The sequence below is a fragment of the Lucilia sericata genome, unplaced genomic scaffold (assembly GCF_015586225.1).
Source record: "Lucilia sericata isolate MDLA Ls3-8-SP2 unplaced genomic scaffold, ASM1558622v1 Contig000602F_arrow, whole genome shotgun sequence".
In the NCBI taxonomy this organism is placed as follows: Eukaryota; Metazoa; Arthropoda; class Insecta; order Diptera; family Calliphoridae; genus Lucilia; species Lucilia sericata.
In genome coordinates this window covers 51,468-70,987 of record NW_023994609.1, presented here as the reverse complement: position 1 = coordinate 70,987, position 19,520 = coordinate 51,468, and the positions used below count along the sequence as shown (strand labels likewise).

The window sequence follows — 19,520 nt, the reverse complement described above, 5'->3', positions numbered from 1 at the left end:
AATGTCATGATGAATTGAAATATATTTTTGTAACTACCCACCATTTTGAACTCGAAAGGCGAAGATTTCTCCTCTCACCGATTATGCGTGAACTTAGCCAGTATGGTGAACCAATGTACAAAATGTGCACAATAACATGAAAGATTAAAGGTCATCAGTACCGGTCAATGGTATAAAATATTATTTTATTTATGGTAAAAAGAGTTTTTTTATTTAGACTTATTTATTTTTATAAACCTTTTTTTATTGGAATAAAACTTAAAAACTTTTTTGAATCTCAAAAATCTTGCAAAAAAGGGAAAACTTGACATCGAAAATTTAAAAAATTTAGAATCCTCGATAATTATCCGACAATCCGTTAAAATCTCGAATCAAAAATGTTCGAGAAATTATCTAAGCTTCAAAATTTCTCGAAGGTTCGTTTAAAAAAAAAATATGGGCAAATATGGACCAAGCCTGATAGAATTTTGTGAATATATTTATATTTACATAATATTTTATTGTGCTTAATTTCATCGCTATATTTGTGTTTATAAGTTAATTTTGACATTCAAGTAATTTTCTGAAGGGGACTTTGTATGGGAGCTAGGGTCAAATGAGGCCCGATTTCTATGAAATTTGGCAAGGTCATCAAGGCTTGTATAAAACTTAGTTGTGCCGCTTTTTATCAATATACAGGTATATTTAACATAATTATGAGCTCAGAAGCCCTTTTCGGCGGGTTCTGTTGTATGGGGGCTAGGTGAAATAATGGACCGATTTTAACCATTTTCAATAGGCTTCGTCCTTGCCGAAAAAGGAGTGTGTGCCAAATTTCATGCAACTATCTTGAAAATTGCGACCTGTACCTTGTGCACAAGGTTTACATGGACAGCCAGCCAGCCAGCCAGCCAGCCAGACGGACATAGCTTAATCGACTCAGAAAACGATTCTAAGCCGATTGGTATACTAATAAGGTGGGTATAGGACGAATATTTTTGTATGTTACAAACATCAGCACTAACCCAATATACCCTCCCCACTAAAGTGGTATAGGGTATAAAAAGGAAAGGAAATTTAATTACCCGAAAATGAAATGTATTGAGAGAAGGGAAATTACTTTTCTAAATAAAATATAATAATAAATTTATGGCCAACAGCAACAGCAGTCTAGTATCTTTCAAAGATCAACAACAATAGCCGTCAATTAACAGGTACGAACCTTATAATTTTTATAGTTAATACAATATTTATATATTTATAGAGTTATTCACAGTTTGCAGTATAACCATTTTACCAGCAAGTTGGAAATCAAAAAGAATTTTTAACAATTTGTAACTGAACACTTAAAAAATTTAATTATGGACTATGTTTTTATTTTCATAAACAATCTCTTTGTTATTAAGGTAAAACAGCTGTCTTTTCATCCGAAATATTCTTTTGCATTTGTATTTGTAGTTTCTGAAAGATGTATTCCGACAACTTTGCAGAGCAATGCATTTTTGGAAGACTAAGTAAGTCTATTTTTAAATTGATTTATTCATATGTAAATATTTATACGAATAATTTAATTTCATTTACATAGATCTTTGTATGAACAAATCTGCCGAAAAAATAGCACAAAAGCATTTCGAGTATGCCAATGGTAGACAGACAAAAAATACGCTACCAAAAAACAGGACAAAGAACCACTGTCATCACTGTTGCCAACTTTTTTCCCAAAAATATCGCTAAAGTCGACTGAAAAATAGCTAGAAAATAGCTAAATTCAAGACATTTTGAAAATTTTAGCTATAAATCGTTAAAATTATATCTATTATATGATTCTGAAAAGAAATAGCTAAAAAAAACTAGCTAAATTTTTCAGATTTTTTATATTATTCTAAAAAGTCAGCGATTTATCGCTGAAATCTATATACATACGTAGGAATGGGATAGTGATACAAACACATCTTATAACAAACACATAAGAGAATCTTTTTTTATGTTAAATATTTTCACTTTGGGTTAGGAAAATTGTCAAGTTGAGGTTAATTTCGATATGCGACCCTATACAGATTGCTTTAGAAATGTTGTAAAGATAAATTGAATTTCGAAATGCTGGCCTTTATGGATCGATCCTTTATTTTCGGCATAAGAGTATTATTTATTTTTCCATTACAATATAATTACAAATTATATTCTAGCCTAATTTACCGAGCACCACAACCCCCAGACTGACAGGCTAGCATACTACCAACTAACCTACCGGGGCACCCAAGATTATTATTATATACTCCCTTTGTGGGAAGTTTATCTGCAATATCGATATGCGGCCCTATACGCCTTAGAAATGTTGTAAATTTTTAGGACTTTATTGATCGATCCTTTCGTCACTTATTTCCAATGTTCACTAATTTTTAGAATTATGGTAAATTTTATTATCATATCACTCATTTACTAAAAGACTAGAATAATTAAATATTCGTTAATTGAAATATTAATTGAGTACAACAAAATATACCCCTTTTAAAGTTTTTCGTATAACTTTACCTGTACGCACAAATATTTGCTCCTAATTATGTTCTTCAGAACATTCAAAATAAGTATAATACACACAGCTAAAACTCAAATAATTTACATTGAATGCATATTTTTATATACATACATATATGTAAATATCGTCATTCGTAGCAACTTTTAAGCGATATTATCAAAATATAAATGAATAAAAAATGCCTTAAAATCTAAAGAAAAATCGCTAGATTTCCCGCTAATAGCTAGATCATATTTTTCCCCGCAAAATGGGATTAAAAATCGCTAGATTTGACGAGAAAATAGCTAAATTGGCAACAGTGACTGTCATCTTAATCTTCAAATATTTATTAATATTATTAAAATGTTTAATATATGTACATTAGGGTGGCCCCAAAATACAACTTGCTGATGTTCCCACCGAAAATTAAAATTTAGTTCATTCTAAGATACTATTTCTCAAAATTTTTGTCCTAACGTCAATATTTGGTGAGCTGGATCAATGGATAAAAAGGTCCTTTTTTAAGGTTTTTAAGATTTTTATCATATATCTTGCAAATATACCATATGCAAATTTGATATCATTTGAAAGGTCTTTGAGAGACGATTTCAATGACATAACACAATATTTTATACGAGTGCTAAATTGTTACAAATGTTATAATTTTTCTGAAAATTTTTGGATTTTTTAAATTTTTACATAGAATTATTTAATGTAATAATAATTTCAATTATTATTACATTACTAGCTATACCTAGTGTGCTTTGCTACCCTAAAAGGAATATGTATAAATAAAAATCCCACTTAACGATTTTGAATAGTTTTCCAGATTTATAATATGTTACATATGAGAGATGTCAAGCAAATTATTGCAAGTTCGCCAGTTTGTATCTATCGCCAATTTCTATCTATCTATAAAAAATTTGTATAATATAAGAGTTTCCAAGATGCACAAAATTTTGTAATTAATTCATATATGTTGCTCTAAGCCACCCATTGAATGTCCGCCCATTATGCTCTAAATGTTCACATGAATTTCAAAGTTCTTCATGTAAAATTTGAAGATTCTAGCTCTAATAGTTTCTCAGATATACGAATTTTTCCATTTGATTTATGTGGGTGTTTCAAGCTCCCCACATGAAAGTCCAAAATGTTCAGATAAATACTAAACTAATTTGTGCAAAATTTTATAAATCAACCCAGTAAACAATTTTTTCAGACATGTCTGATGTCAGAAATTTTCTGAAATAATTCTTATATTTTATCAGAATTTTTAAGAATTTCTAAATTTCCTTTAGACATTTTACAGAATAATCGGCAAACTGTTTGGTTAGACTTTTCTGCACATTTTCTGAAGTATTAAACGATTAACATCAGACTTGTCTGCACATTGTCGAAAGTGTTACGACAATTATGAGACTAATCTGCACATTGGCGGAGGACATTTTTTTTTTATTTCTATTTTTCTTTTTAGACATAAAGGAGAATAGTCTGTACATTTTCTGAAGTAAAATATAAAATGGCTTAAGAATTATATCCGTTAAGTCTGCACATAATCTGAAGAGATTTGTTTTTGTAACTTCGTCAGACAATTAAGCGAATAATATAAATTTCCTTGCAGATTTTCTGATATTTTTTACTCGGTCATTTTGTTCCCATTTTCAGTACTTTTGTAAGAAAACTTTGCGACAACTCTGCACATTATCGGAAGGAAATTTTGTTTTTTTTTTAATAAAAATCATGCACAAACCTGTTTCTATTTTGAAATTCGTCAACTGTACTTTAAAAGGGAATTTAATTTTTATTTTCTTTTATTTTCTTAGTTGGTCTTTGGAAAGCAAGTAAACAACATCTGCATATGAGATGATTATTGTTTAAATTTCTTTAAACTTTGTTAATACACAAAAAATAGCAAAAAATGACATCATTTTTTTGTGGTTTAATTTTATAATTTTAAATAGATGTATATAATGAACTCTATTTTCGTATATAATATGTAAGTAGTATGGTTTAATTTTATTAATTTATAAAATATTCTATAAGTTTCTATATTTATTTATGTACCCTTAAGAAGTCATGAATAATGGAAGCTTATAAATTATTATTAAAATTAATAAAATTAAAACATAATAAATTATATATATGAAAATAGTTTTCATCAGACATTGATCAGAATAGTCAGGCCATTTTCTTATACTTGATCAGACTTTTGTACGAACTGTCGGACATTTTATCAGACATTTATCCGACATCTATCAGACTTTCTTACACTTGATCAGATTTTTGAACGAACTGTCAGACACTTATCCGACATCTATCAGACTTTCTTATATTTGATCAGACTTTTATACGAAATGTCGAAAGAATGTCAGATATGGTATCAGACATTTGTCCGACTTTAATCAGATTTGTCGAAAATTCCTTCAGAATTTCCCCAGGAATTTACATCAGATTTCGTACCTAATTCTGACCGAAAATTCTGCACATTTTTCCGAATTTCCTCAGACAAAGAGTTCCGAATTCCGAGCAACGTTTCATACGATTTTCGCAACGAATTCTGACGGAATTCGGATACGAAATCGGCAACTTGTGCAGACTGTCGGTACGAATTCGGCAAAAATTGTTTAGTGGGAAGTTCTATTAGTTTCCCAGATAAACGAAATTTTATATTTAATGCATATGGGAGGTGCCAAGTTCCCCATTGAAAGTCCGCCCGTTATGCTCTAAATGTTCACATGAATTTCAAAGTTCTTCATGTAAAATTTGAAGATTCTAGCTCTAATAGTTTCTCAGATATACGAATTTTTGTATTTGATTCATATAGGGGCTTCAAGACCCCTCAGATGAAAGTCCGCCTTTTTTCCTCCAAAATGTTCAGATGAATATTTAAGTTCTTCGTGCAAAATTTGAAGAATTTAGTTCCATTAGTTTTCCAGATAAACGAATTTTTGTCTTTAATTAATATGGGAGGTGCCGCTCCCCTAAGGGTAGTCCGCCAATTTATTACCCAAAATGTTTAGATGGATGTTAAAGTTATTCGTGCAAAATTTGAAGATTCTAACTGTAATAGTTATTTAATTTATATGGGAGGTGCCACGCCCCCTAATGCTAGTCCGCCTACTTTTTGTCCTAAATAATTATATTGACACTAAAGTTGCTCCGACAAACTTTGAGGACTCTAACTGTTATATTATCTAAAATATACGGATTTAATATTTTCTTAATATGGGCGTGGCTCCTCGCCCACTTGGAATTTCAAAATAAAAAGTAGCCTATTACCTATTCCAGACATACAGGAATATGCTGTGAAAATTTGAATAAAATTGGTTCAGCCGTTTAGTAGTCCATAACGTTCAAACATACAAACAAACTCACATTCATTTTTATATATATTTATTATAGATAAACCTCATATCATTTCACCGAAACGGTTTTTTCAGTTTTTCGAAATTCGATATGTTTAGTATTTTATTTAAAAATTTTAAATTTTTCTCCCCCGTATTTAATATGTATATCAGTATAAGCGCAATCTTATTAGATTTACATTGGTATATAACACTTTATAATTTCATTCTATTCTATAAAAATCAAATTTTTCTGTTTAACTTAAATATTAACATAATTTATCCTAAACATGTACTTGTTTGTTCCGCTTGCTTTGTTGATAGCGGTTTGTATGTTATTGTTTACATTATTTTGCAATGTTTTTTGTAGCGTACATAGGCTTCGATAAATTGAAATAAAATTCGATCTAGATTGAATTTTGACAGATGGAAAAAACCGTTTCGATAAATTTTATTGGATTATTACGTATTAATTTCATCGAATTATATTAAATTCATGTGTTAAAATGTAAAAAATCTGAACATTTTCCGAAAAGTTTGAAAATTTCGATTACTTTTGCTACTACACACACATTTTTTATATGCCATTGAAAGCGTCGCTCAAGAACCTTTCTTATGATACCAAAATTTCGTATTATTCCTTTGGAAGAAATATGAAAAAAAATCATAAAATCTCAAAAGAGGATCATTTTATCATTTGATCCAGCTCACCAAATATTGACTCCAGGAGAAAATTTTTGAGAAACGGTGCACAGTGATATAGGAAAAAAAAAAAAAAGAGGGAAATAATTCGGTAACTTCTAAACGGTTAATCCGATTTTAATGAAATTTGGTATGCACAAAGAGGAGGTGCTGTCGAGTTTAGGTTTTGAATTTGGACCTTATAGGCCAACCAGGGGCCCGGCGGTGGGTCCTCAAATTAGGATGCTCGATGAGGAGATACTATATACGAAATTTTTTTTAAATCGGAACTCAAATGAAGAAATAGGATCGTTTTAAAAATTTAACATAGCCGAGGTGTCCTAATTTGAGGACCCCCCGCCGGGCCCCTGGTTGGCCTATAAGGTCCAAATTCAAAATCTAAACTCGACAGCACCTCCTCTTTGTGCATACCAAATTTCATTAAAATCGGATTAACCGTTTAGAAGTTACCGAATTATTTCCCTCTTTTTTTTTCCTATACCACTGTGCGGTGTCTTAAAATCAATTAAACTTTCATTTTAGTTGGGAACATTTTCCCCCATACAAATGGGGCAAACCTAATTTATATTACAAATTTATGTACATACATACATATGTATTTATTAATATATGGGTCATTCCGTGTCAAGTGACCCAATTTGCACCAAGGTTAGTGCTATTGGATAGTAGGCCAGACACAAATTTTCAGCGCTCTCACTCCAGAACTGCCGGACTTAGAGGGGGTCAAAGTTGGACATTTTGGTCATACTGGGTTTTATTCAAATGCGTGTCCCAGCAAAAATTGTCCAAAGAGTTCAGATAGCTATTTCTTCAATGACTCCAACATTTTTTATTTTTATTTTAATTTTTGTTTTTGAATAATTGTTAATTTTTTTTTCTCAAAAACCCCAATTTTTTTTTTTTTTTTTTTTTTTGCTCAAACGAAAGTTTAGACAATTTACTTTAATTTCTTTATAGTCCCATAATGGGATGCACTTAATCTTCCCCTTTTTTCAAAATGGACGATTTTGTTGCTTTTTTGCTGAAATGAAAGCTTAGCCTTTAAGAGCTTTGTGGATACTAAGTGGGATGCGAGTGGGATATCTATAAAAAAAAATATTTGAACTCAAAAGGCAATATTTTTGAGTTAAAATATCATTTTTTTTTAAATTAAGGGGCTAATCCCACTATGTAACTATAAAGCTCGTAAAGTCTAAGCTTACTTTAGAGTAAAAAAAATAATACAAAAATGTCCATTTTGAAAAAATAGGGGGAAATTAAGTGCCAAATATTGAAAAAAATTTATTCTTTTTCAACATTTTTAGGAGATTTCATGGAGATTTGGGTAACAGATAAGTGAATAAAACGGTAAAAAATTAAATCAATAATTCTGACAGTTTAGCTGTACCTGCGATTTGAACTCGGCGGATTTCGGGAAAATCCGATTTTTTGTAATACTTTAGAGAATACGTATTAATTCTTTACTGTTGTACATTTTAAACAAAATATTCACAACTCTGGCATATTCATATTCGTTCATGCAAAATTTTTAACCCTAAGCTCTCTTTTGTTGTGTCCTTTTTCTGACTTTCTGGTTGAATTGTCCATATTGGTGTATTCGGGGACTTGTAGTAGAATTTCACGGAAAAAATTTTTGCGGAACATTTTAACCCCTTAAATTTTGTTTTTTTCTTTTTTTAAAGGACAAAAAAGACCCGTACCTTGAGGAGTTAGAGGGCTAACATATTCTATAAAAATGTTCTCTTTAAAATTTTACATAAATTTGCTGAACACATTTTCTACCTACAATGTAAGGGTCACATGGTTTCTTATGCCAATTAACAAACGAAATTCATATATAAACTTTCAAAACGCTGATACACTTGTCCTTTGTTTTTGTCTCTTCTATCAAAATTTATATGTCGGAACTTGTAATTTTTTTGTGTTGTACAGTGTTATTTAAATGCTTAAAATTTTAACTTTAAATTTAGAAATTTTGGTAGAAAATAGAGATTCAAAAGAATATATTTAATAACTTTTTAATAACTTTTCAAAATGTGGGTAAATATAAATAAAAGTGTTTCAGTTCGATTTGTAAAGTTAATGTTCTATTAATAATATTTATTTTTTCCTCCACGTCAAAATTTTGCGATAAAGAGGTTTTAATTCAGCATTATCCTTTAGTAGTGCTTGTAAAATATTTAAAAATGAGTATTGATTTTGAGTTGCTTGAACATTTTAAGGAATTTTTATAAAACGTTTTTTTAAAAAATAAAATAAATAAAAATTAAAAAAAAAATATTTGCATTTTATTAAGAACATTTCAACGGAATTTTCAATATTTTTGTGACACGATCCATTGTTTGAGTGTTGTAACACCAATAAAATTTTTTATATAAAAAATAACTTAAACTCTAAATATAAAATTGTTTCTTCTATAAAAGAGCATCTTCGGAAATTTACCCAGATACACATATTAATATCGATATACGTATGTATGAATGACAAGGTTTTGATTGTGGGTATATGTATAAGATTCGTCTTAGTCGAATATTACGCTTTTATTGTTTTGGTATTATGTGTTATTAAATTCCGATTTAATGAATGGCAACTTTCAAAATCCCGGTTTTTCAAAATATTTTCTTCCAACACCCGCTTTTTAATCACTCGGATCCCGCTTTTATTCAAAAACCATCTGGTCACGTTAGGTATACATGATATATGATTCAACATAGCCGAATATAAAACTCATTTTATTTTATAATTTCATTGCAACGATGCTAGTGACGCACATAAGGTATAGCTAGTATATGTACATTAGAGTGCTCCAAAAAAACGAAGTTGCGAATTTTGCCCGCCCCCCTCTTGAATTGCTCTCTGGGTTGTAAAACTATCTCATACAAAAAAATAGGCTGATAGGATAATGTTAACAGGTGCTCCAACTGCTATAAAGTTTCCAAGTACATTTACAAGGGGAAAATATAAATTTTTTCAGTTTTTGCTAAAATTTGGTCATTTAGCAATACATTTTAAACTTTATTGTAAAGGAATCGTAATATGCACATAGTAAGCGTTTCGGAAAGATATAAAACACAAAAATTGTCGCAAACTTGTTCTCAGCTATGGTGAAACAAGTTTGATTTTTTCAACGGCCGTTTCAAATCTCTAATTTCAGAATTTTTGAAACTTGGTAAATAAATTTCAAAATTTTTAGGAGTTACAGTTTAGCTGTACTTGCGATTTGAACTCGGCGGATTTCGGGAAAATCGAATTTGTTTGTAATATTTTAGAGAATACGTATTAATTCTTTCCTAATGTACATTTTAAATAAAGTATTTTCAGAGTATTACACAGTCCAACAGCATTTTTCACACACGAACCAAACCATATACATACGAAAGCACATAATTCATGTGGTATAGCTGCGTACCAGGGATGGAAAATGAGATTTTGTTTCAGTATCAAAAAATATTTCAGAGGGTACTTTTTTGGATCTTAGAGTACTAAAATATTTTTTTTTTTTGCTGAAAGTTGTTAATTTCTTAAATACACCTTCACATATTTAGACATTTTTAAATAATCAACAACAGAAGTAGAAAAGGTGTTATATATACCGTAGGGTGATCGATTATTTGACATTTTCCAAAAACCGGTTTTCGAGTAGTTCGAATTGTTAACATTTGAAAAAAACCGGTTGATATTTTTCAAATTCAGAGAAAACGGTTTTTTATTATAAATAAAAACATCTAGTTTAATTTGAAAAAAAATTATGACCCGAACTGATTTTTTAAAATAAACATTATTTCTTTAATATAAAAAATTGGGAAGAATCATAATCTTAGTTTATTCTAAAGTCCCTGTTTAGTAAATTTTCATAGGCATTCCAACACTGCTATAATATTTCAGCGACAAATTAATTATTGTAATTGGAATATAATCTTAAGATTGATAAAATTTTATCCAACAGTTATTCCAATCAATTTTACAAGTAAATTTTCATAATTAGGAAAACCAAAAAAGTTTAACCAAAGGTGCTTTAGAAAAATATACTCTAGTTTCTTGAAATTTAGACAGGCTGTATTATTATTTATTTCAAAATTTAATTGAAGTAATCTTTGAATACAAAGCAAATAAAAGTATTCGAAACCGGCTTTTAAAAAGTTAAAAAACCGGGTTATTCGATATTCGAAAAAAATCAACATTTAGAAAAAACCGACACTGGTAAATCAGAAAACACGGTTTTATGACCGATTGAAAAACAGAATCGATCACCCTAATATACATACATATATTGATATAATGAATCTTTGTCCGTCCCTCAATCTTAACTTTTTCGATATAATTTGATGATGACTTCAATGTCCATGTTATCATATAGCTACCATAAAAATATTTCCCCGATATTGTACTTCGTAAATATGTATATTAAAATCAGTCATGATACTAATATTTGCTACAAATATTAGTAACTATAGTTTATTGTCAATAAATCTCTTATATAAATTAGGATGGCCTGGTTATCAACTAAAATTAAAGTTTAATTGATTACAAGATAGCGTTTCTCAAAATTTTTGTCCTGGGGTAAATATTTGGCGAGCTGGATCAAAAGATAAAAAGGTCCTTTTTTGAGGTTTTTATGATTTTTTTTCATATTTCTTCCAAAGGAAAGATATAAAATTTTAGTATCATTAGAAAGGTCCTGGGGAGACGCTTTCAATGGCATACCAGATTTGTGTAAATTTTTGTGTAACAGTAAAAGTAATCTAAATTTTTCGTAAAAGTTTCAGATTTTTTACATTTTAACATATATGATTTTAATATAATTAATTGAAATCAATAAAATCTACGAAACGGGTTTTTCCGTTTTTCAAAATTCAATCTAGATCAAATTTTATTAAAATTTATCGAATCCTATTTACGCTACCAAAACATCGCGAAATAATGTAAAAAATAACATAGAAATTGTTATTTACAAAGCAAGCGTAACAAACAAGTAGATTTAGATAAATTATGTTACTACCCAGTAAAAAATCTGAAATTTTTGGTAATAGCCAATAGTTATTTCATACATTACTTGGTAATGAGTGTTCATTATCATCCACATTATTTCATTTAGCTGAATAGGTTATTACTGGTAAAGAACAAAATAATTTGGATTTGTTATGGCTCAATTGTCTAGGTCGTTCATTTAACAAACAGGGGGTTCGTGGTTCGAGCCCTGCTGGATACTGTTTATTTTTTTCAAAATGACATTCATTTATATATTTTTGTAAAAAGCCGTTCTCAAAATTATAAAAAGCAACATGTTAATGGAGCATCGAGTAAGCGGCTGCAGTGAGAAACATAGAAAAAACTGAATGCCTGGGTTCAAATCCCGGCCGAGGAATTTTTTTATTTTTTTGTTTTCTACATACAAAGTCGGCCCAAAATAACTAGCTATCACATAACATATTTGAAGGTTTATTTGTAACTAGTTATTTCGCAAAGTTTTTGTAATCAAATTAGTAACCATTTATTAATTTGTTTAAGGTAGGTACATATTATTTGAACCTCGTCGAACAAAAATAATTAGTTATTCACCCCAAAAGTAATTAGTTTCCACGTGATTGCAATATTACTTTCTAGATTACTAGGTAATGAAAATTTTTGCTGGGTATGTTAGTTAAACTGAAAAATTTGATTGATAATAGAATGAAACCATAAAGTGTTATATACTATTGTAAAGCTAATGTGTTATATACTATCAGCGTATGCTGATGTACATATTAAGTATGTTAGATAAATATAACTAACAGAATACCTGGGACAAAATAGAGTTTAAAATATTAAGATAAAATACAAAACATAAAGAATTTCGAAAAACAGAAAAAACCATTTCGGTGAAATTTAGTTGAGGTTTATAATATAATAATTTCAATTAATTACATTATATATTTCTATGTAAAAATATGAAAAACTTAAAATGTTTCAGAAAAATTACGACATTTGTAATCATTTTGGTGTTGTATACGAATTTGTGTATGTCATTGAAATCGTCTCACAAAAATTTTGAGAAATGGTATCTTAGAATGAACTAAATTTTCATTTTCGGTGGGAACATCAGCAATTTCCATTTTGGGGCCTATTAGGGCCCCAAATTTAATAACACATATGTGTTATTAAATTAAAATTCGATGTACATGTGTTCATTTGTTAAAAAATCATATGTTAAAAAATCAATAGTCATATCAAATTCTACACATGAGACCATACATAAGACCATCCATGACATGAAACAATAATTTGCTTTAAATTCCAAATAATTTTCACCAAAAATTTCTCTTATTATCTATGGTTGAATTCTTAATTTCAAAACATATCGTTTTATATTAGATAAAAATTGAGTCCTTCGAGCTTCTATCATTTGGAAATAATTAGTTTTAAAGTCAAATATTTTATCAAAATTGAAATTTTGGTAATTTTCTCATATAATATTAACAATGGAATTTAATTAGATTAATATTCATATAATGTCAATCAAGATAAAAATTCGAAATGAGCTGCATTGGTTATTTGCAAAACATACTTCTAAAAAGTGGCTTTTAAAACTAGATTTCAAAACAATCTTAGAATTTCAAATTTGAACTTTTAAAGATACTTTGACCCCCATTTTCTCATTGTCTGATTATGTTTTATCAAAACGATAAATTGACATTTTACATACAAAAATTATTTTAACAAGCAGTATATCCACCTGTTAAACGATAACCGGAGGTTGAGATATTGGCCCTGAGAGTATCAAATAAGACTCGGGAGTATCACGGTACTTTTGAACATCAAATAGTATCAAAAAAAGTACCATCGTACCAAATTTGCCATCCCTGCTGCGTACTCAGTTTTTCATTTTTTTGATCGTTTGTCCTTTTTAAAGGTCTTTAAAATTGGAGGTACATACAATTTTCAAAATTTTTTATAAAATATTTGTAGCCACCCTATTATAACAATATAGGTATCAATCGAAGGAGGACAAATCTAATATTTATATCTTGCATTTAGTTTTATTTTTTAAGAATAAAAAGATATAAAAAATATCCTTATAATTGTTTCCAAAAAATATTTTTATAAAAAAGATATTAGAATGGAGTATATCTCTTTCAAATTTGGTGTTCACATCTCTATTTGTTTAACTTCTTAATTTTTTTTTAATTATTCAAGATAATAAATGAATAAATTTTTCACATCAGAAAACTTTAAAGGTTTTTTTTTATATAAAATAATAAGAATAAAAATATGAAATTTGACAATGTGAAAAATATCTCTACGATATAATTAAAAAATAATAATAATGTGGAAAACCTTGTAGGATATGAAAGTATAAAAAACATTAAGGATATTTTTTTTAGTTTTTATCATGTCATGTTAAAAATACTTAATGTGTGGTTGGTATCTACCACTTTCAATTGATATCCATTAAGGGGGTTATTTCGTAAATCCCCTGGGTTAAACGCATCACCTACACTTCACATTAAAAGGTGAACGCTTTAGAAAAAATAGTAGATTTTATAAATCACTTCGTTATTGCGTTGGATTGTCACTATAACGCCTGAATTGTGTCTTGGATTAAAATTATTTATCGAATGTACAAACCAATTATCAGAATCACAAACCTGTTCATATAAAATTTTAGATTTTTACCACATTTTTGGTCCAAATGCACTGGAAAAAATGATTGATCTAGATTCTAGAAAAAATCCTGATTTTCTACTATTCATGTATTACACTGTATTCGAGCAAAGAAATTAGGTTGTGGAAGGATTGTAGTAGTGTTATATGTATGATTTGACATAATGTATTCCTGTCTGAAGCTTTTTTCACATAAGGAGCTACTCGATCGCGTAATGGAGAAGGTGGGAATCCAATTTTATTGATTCAGTGGCGCACCGTCGGCACGTTTTCTCATTCCATAGGAACGCGTTCCATTGTAGTATCAATAAAAATACATACCAAATTGCGTCCTCTCCTATACGATATCGAGTAGTTCCAATAAAACAAATTTTCCTTAAAGAAAATTGTACATTTGCATTAAAAACATTGATTTTATTTATTTTTTCAATAAATTTTCAAAGCAAACGCCTGCATAATTTAGGTGTTTGATTTGAAGTTTCAGGTGATGTGTTTTATAAAATATGATTTTCTATACATTTTGTTTTTCAAATAACGAAACTTGTTCCCTTGTTCTAATTTAAAAATTTATAAGTGAAGTGAGGAGTAGGGATTTACGAAATTAGGCCCTAAATTATTCTAAACCATATAGAAGTTTATAGTTTTTATTAAAAAATACAAAAATTAGGTATATCAAGGAACGCACCCCTCCTCACCATGAATAAAAAAGGCTAAATAACTTTATGGCTAATTTTTGGGTAATCATAAGTCGAAAGATTATAGATTTGGTCGAATTATTCGGAATAATCGGTGGGAAAATAATTTTTTGGGACATTTATTTTTTAAACTTAGGAGATTTCATGGACGTTTTGTCAAACCTAAAAGAGTCATTTTGTCAATGGACATAACTCCCACTTTTAAAAGTGTCATTATATCCATGGTATTTGTGACATTATTAAAACATACATAAATTTATTGGAAAATTTGTGTAGGATTTAAGAAAGTGGTTCTCTTATCCTGGATAGAATTGCTCTAAACTTTGCTACATGTTGTATTTTGGATACATTTAAAAAAGTCTTCAGAATTGGCTGCCTTCGGCCGGGCGCAGGGGTTTTAAACTCCGTTATATTTGGAATACCGGCTTCACTATATCAAGCCTTATCATGATAAATGGACTATTTGTAATCCATGGACTTTATGCCACTTTTCACGTGGACATTGAGACTCTTATGAAAGTGTAATAACCTCCATGGTCACTATGAAACTGTTTGGTTTGCCATAAAGTCCATGGACATTATGACCAGCCACCATAAAATAAAGTTGTTTTTAACTTTCAAGTGATATTCCAAGGTATATATAAAAATTATTTCCATCAAACATTTTTTAATTTTTTTTTCAAGAAACTGATAAAGATAAAAACATGAAATTTTTCAGTCAAAAACTCCATATTATTCCATTTAACATATATTAAAAAAAATTTACTATAAAAAATAAAAGGACATTTTTTTCTGGTTTTTATTCTGACATTTTAAAATTATTTCATTCGTAAGAATACTGTTATTCTCCTCTTTCATTCGAAACCCATATTGACCTACTAGACCAAACCAAATTTTAGCTAAATTATGATTACTCTTCCTTTCAAACTTTAAAGTCCTTTTAATGGAAGAAACGATCAGAAAATAAAAAACAAAAATGTAGTATAACTATATTAAGTATGTAGTTTCCAACGTATATGGTCTTGCTCATGTGTGCAACAATTTTTCCCATTTTGTTGTACGGTGTTATAGTCCAGATAATATAAAATATATATCCGATGTTTAATAAAAATCGGAGATTTTTAACCCATAAACTGTGGAGTTCAAAGGTCAAATTTTGCAACATTTGGGAATTCTTAGTGTACCATATCGAAATAATATTTATTTGTCGGTCTTATTTAACAATGACTGGAATTTATCGTATATAGTCCGATATTTAAAATAGTTTAAAAAAGGTAGATTAACCCTTTAAGGCACTTGGGAACAATTAAACAACAAAGGTTAAAAAATTCGAAAAAACTATCAATTTGAATAATGCTCTATACATATAATTAGAGGAATAACAAATAAAACAAAAATTCTATATTAAGTATAAAAAATTATACTTTAACTCCATAGTCAAACTTGAGGTGAACATTTTTAAAAGAAAAAAATATTTTATTCGATTTTGAATCCAATATGTCTAAAAATGCTAACTTTATGTGGTTAAAAAGGGTTAATTCATAAGCTATACCTAATATATAATTTTTTGTATTATTTCTGTTATTCTTCTAATTATATAGAGCATTATTCAAATGGATAGTGTTTTTACGATTTTTTGAATTTCGGGGTTAAATTTGTATTTTAAAGGGTTAATTTTTACTTTTATAGCTGTTATTTTAAATATAAGACTTTATACTAAAAATTCCAGTCATATTTATTAAATATGGCCAACAAATAAATAATATTTCAACATGGTATACTGAGAATTCACAAATTTTGCAAAATTTGACATTTGAACACCACGTTTTATGGGTTAAGAATGTCCGATTTGAATAAAATTTGAAATATATGTTTTATATTATCTGGTCTTAAATACTCTGCAAATACTTTGTTTAAAATGTTCAACAGTAAAGAATTAATACGTATTCTCTAAAATTGTACAAAAAATTGCGATTTTCCCGAAATCCGCAGAGTTCAAATCGCAGGTATAGCTAAACTGTGAGAATTATTGGTCTAATTTTTCCACCGTTTTATTCACTTATCTGTTTTCCATAAATCCCCATGAGGTCTTCTAAAAATTTTGAAATTAGTTTAACAAAGTTTCAAAAAAACTGAAATTGGAGATTTGAAACGGCCGTTGAAAAAATTAATCTTTTTTGCCATAGCTGACAACAAGTTCGCGTTATCATATACGGACAAAACCTATTATTCGAGTAATTACAAATATATTTTAAGTAAGAAAATGTTTTTTTTAGAATATAGCTCAAAAATAAGTACATTTTTTTGTCACATTTCTAATTTACATATGTGTTGTGAGACACGTTAATGGTCTGGGGAATTTGCAATAACTTTAGAAGTTTCCAACCAATTTTTGTGTTTTTTATCTTTCTGAAATGCTTATTCTTTGCACATTGCGATTCCTTTACAATAAAGTGCAAAGTTTATTAGAAAGTTTCAAAATTTAAGCAAAAACTGAAAAAAGTCTATTTTTTCTTCTTGTAAATGTACTTGGAAACTTCAGAACCGTTGCGGCACCTGTTATTCTATCATCCTAATTTGCATGACATACTTTTACAAGCCGTAGAACAATTCCAGAGGGGGCGCGGTGGACTGTCGGATAAATTTTTTTTCCTTCATACAAGCTTGGAGTACTCTAATGTACATACATACATATGTATATGTACATATCAATTACACACAAACATAGTTGCACTTTTATAAAAAAACATGGACACATTTTTCCAGTATGTATTATGAAAGAAATGTAAATAAATAATATAACAAAAAACATATATTTTGATCTTGATACATGTTTATTTATTTATATTACTGCATGGTATCTACGTACATTTATATTTGTTTATATAAACACAGAATAAAGTCTGTTTGTTAGTTGTCTACGTAAAATGCATGCAGCCGTTCAATAGATTGTGTGTGGTGGTCGATATTTTATTTCAAACTTACCCGTCGTTGTAACAGGATGAACCATTTGCAGCTGTAGAAAACACAACACAGTGCAAAAAGTGTAAATTTTGAACTGTATTTTAAAATTTGACATATTTTGGTTTGGTTCTATTTTTTTACGTATAAATTAACAAGATGTTTTTTTTATAAATTTTTATATAAATAATTAACCAAATTTTAAATACATTTAGCAAATATTTAATATGTATTAAATGAACCAAAAAAAGAAAACGATAATGGAAATGTGTACGTCTGGAAAAATTTTTGTATTCAAGCTGTTTCTTTCTTGTTTTTAAAAGAAAACTAAAGAAAAATCAACAAAAAAATAAATATAAAACAATTCACGCATTTATCTCTAACAATATGTACGACACTATCAATACAACTACTCTGGCTGTCTCTTACCCAAGTGGATAGATGTCGTCGGTGCACTAAGATAAAAAAAATTATTATATGGCTTATGAACAACAATCGTAAATTATTGTCATCATAGTGTAGTATATAGTATTTATTTTTATATGACCATCATCACATTATGAGCTGCACAGCAACAACATTCCGCCTTGGCAGACAGATAAACTAATGTGCTGACCGACCACACAGGCTGTCGTAAACATTGGTGCCACAAATAACAAATAAATATTTATATTTGAAGTTCAATATCATATTCTACGTACATATACGTTTGTCTTTTTAATTTTATTTAAAATAATAAAGTTGGTATTGATCTGAGTTTGTGTATGAGTATTTAGGAAAATTTAAAATATGCCCTTCATATGTTTTATCAATGATTTTTTTGGGAATATTACAATATTATCGCATTTTTTTACATATTTACATGTAAATATTAGGGTTTCCAACTCCTGTACGAAGTAGTAAACTTGAATAGGGATTGATGTATAAAACTATACATGTATAACTATAGCCCTTCTCTAACAAAACGGTAAGAACCTTGGGAAAACTTGTCGCACAATTTTAAAATGTTTCCATAACATTTAAACTCAAGCTCTCACTAGTTATCAGACATCAAGATATAGCATTAGAATTCTACATACATATATTCCGTGTCTTTGGAATATTCTTGGTCGATCTAGGTACATATTAGGGTTATCGACTCGGTTTTTCAACCGGTTTTTCTGCAGTGTCGGTATTTTCTAAATGTTGATTTTTCGAATATAGAATTTAAGTAATCTTTGTATTCAAAGATTACTTAAATTAAATTTTGAAGTACATAAATAATAATGCAGCCCGTCTAAATTTTAAAAATATTGGAGTCCAGAAACTAGAGTATATTTTTGTAACACACCTTTTATTAAACTTTTTTTATTTTCCTAATTAATTAACAAATTTTATTTGTAAAATTTATTCCAATTATGTACAATAAATAATTTGCGGCTAAAATATTATTATAAAATATTAAGTGTTGGAATGCCTATAAAAATTGTCTAAACAGGGATTTTGGAATAAGCTAGGATTACATAGTTTATTATGTTTAACGGAAAAGTCCCACTTTCATCCATTAAAGTAATAATGTAAATTAGACGACTAGATCTAAAGTTATAATCTTGTATACTGTTAAAAATCAGTTCGGGCCATGTTTTATTAATCATATTTAAACATAATCGTTATTTTTTTTTCAAATTAAAATAGATTTTGTTA

At 28.7% G+C, this 19,520-nt stretch overlaps 1 protein-coding gene across 3 annotated transcripts in view; it reads right to left on the bottom strand.

Moving 5' to 3' along the window:
- LOC119606563 (fibulin-2-like) overlaps positions 1–18,319 on the bottom strand; it is a 175,918-nt gene extending 157,599 nt beyond the window's left edge. The window contains exons 1-2 of one of the 3 annotated variants that reach the window (XM_037960119.1): positions 18,267–18,319; positions 17,862–18,164 (exon numbers count right to left, since the gene is read on the bottom strand). The gene's annotated coding sequence lies outside the window, so the exon portion shown is untranslated. Of the gene's footprint in view, positions 1–17,861 lie in introns of all 3 variants that reach the window. The other 2 variants (XM_037960118.1, XM_037960120.1) reach the window with 2 other exon arrangements.
- Positions 18,320–19,520: the final 1,201 nt, after the last annotated feature.